Consider the following 325-nt stretch of genomic DNA (forward strand, 5'->3'; position numbering starts at 1 on the left):
ACCCAAACTAATTTCGTTAATGCATTACGAACTGATCAAACACTGAAACAATGATAGATTTAGTTTGAAGGTATTTTATTCATTTAAATATAAATAAGTGGGAATACAAGCTAATCACAGTAATAGTCAGTACCTATAACGTCAAACAGGTTGATCAGGAATCTCTAAAAATACATCAAAGTTGAAATTCAACAAACATTTAAAGGAATGCAATACTTAAGATGTAATAAGTCTATAATAGTGTGTTGTTGCTGACCAGTCTCTGAATTCACTGGTTTACTGTCGTTATGTGTTAACACTGAGTACTAACTCTGACCCAGTCTCT

The sequence above is a fragment of the Mizuhopecten yessoensis genome, unplaced genomic scaffold, assembly GCF_002113885.1.
Source record: "Mizuhopecten yessoensis strain PY_sf001 unplaced genomic scaffold, ASM211388v2 scaffold793, whole genome shotgun sequence".
Classification (NCBI taxonomy): Eukaryota; Metazoa; Mollusca; class Bivalvia; order Pectinida; family Pectinidae; genus Mizuhopecten; species Mizuhopecten yessoensis.